A 1,374-nucleotide genomic window follows, 5' to 3' on the forward strand; every position below is an offset into this window, starting at 1 on the left:
CTAACAACCGCAACTACCAGATTCAACTTGTCATTGGCTAAAAATAACTTCGCCTACCGGTGAGAGGGACGTTGTTAGCTTTCCATATTCCAACACTTCAAAAGCTTCAGGAGCTGTCCGCTCAGCGCAGCATCAGCACCACGGAGATACACGGATACATCCATAGACTCGAGACACAATGCGTCTTTGGGACTTTCAGGTGTTTGGACCAATGTTTTCTTTTCTGATCAAACCAGAAAGCTTTAATGAGCAGCTGGATTTGTCTCGCATTAACTGGCTGAGGTAACGCCAGTTAATGCAACATCGAAGCAGCTGGAATCCACAGCTGTGCGTGTTCATGGAGCTGCATGTTCACCTGCTGGACATCACTACCTGACAGGTTTAACTGTCTTCAGAACATTGCAGAGGTCTTATTGACAGTGTTTGGCTCTACATGTCTGTGTGAGCAGATTTTCTCTCACATGAGTCCTCAGGCAGCCTCTGAATGCTGGACACTCTGAGACCCGTGTGTCTGAGTGGGAGACCAGAGATCACATTAACATGTGTGTCTCTGTATTAACAAACATGCATTTCTTTCAAAATAGCTGATAACTATTCACTGACAGCTGCCAACATCTGCAAACAAATATAATTCTTATAAAGTTGTTCTATACAGTGTCTAACTGTTAATATAGAGCATTATTAAATTTATAGCTAACGCTATCATATGGCACACTGACCTCTGAGGAAATTTTAAATGGCACTCACCGTCAGAAAGGTTGCCGACCCCTGATCTTCAGCAATGACAGGGGCCACACAACCTGTGCAACACTGTTCACTTCAGGGTTACCAGTTATTTGGATTTTTAAAAGCCAGCTAAGATGCATCGATTTACTCAAACACTTCAGTAACATTTGTGTATTTTATGCTTTGATTCTTGTACAGCTCGACCTTTATTATTGCTGTTTTGTAAAAGCGCATTTTTAAAGTCTTCAACATTTGTCTTGTGTTTTAATCATTTCCTGTAATGCACTTTGTGACCGTCGTCTAAAAAGCACCATGAATCCATTCGTCCAGTGTCCTCACTACACATTTATCAGTCTTTTAAATGTGCTGCATGAATTTATTTGATGTTTGAAAGTTGAATAAGTGTGCCACTGATTTCTCATCCTTATTCATCGGTAATAGTTTCTTTGCAACAAGCATGAAATATGATATCACTTCCTCGTTTGCACATGTTGTGTGTATTTCCCCAAACTACTAACCAGTGCACGAGTTCCAGAAACGACCGGCTGGATCAACAGTGAACTCTTGTTAGCTGCACTGCGAACTTCAGGGTTGGTCACTGTTTAAAGTGACATCTGAGATCATTGCTCATTTTTTGAGAACAGTTTC

Source organism: Haplochromis burtoni, unplaced genomic scaffold, assembly GCF_018398535.1.
Source record: "Haplochromis burtoni strain Fernald_Lab_line unplaced genomic scaffold, NCSU_Asbu1 Contig_132, whole genome shotgun sequence".
In the NCBI taxonomy this organism is placed as follows: domain Eukaryota; kingdom Metazoa; phylum Chordata; class Actinopteri; order Cichliformes; family Cichlidae; genus Haplochromis; species Haplochromis burtoni.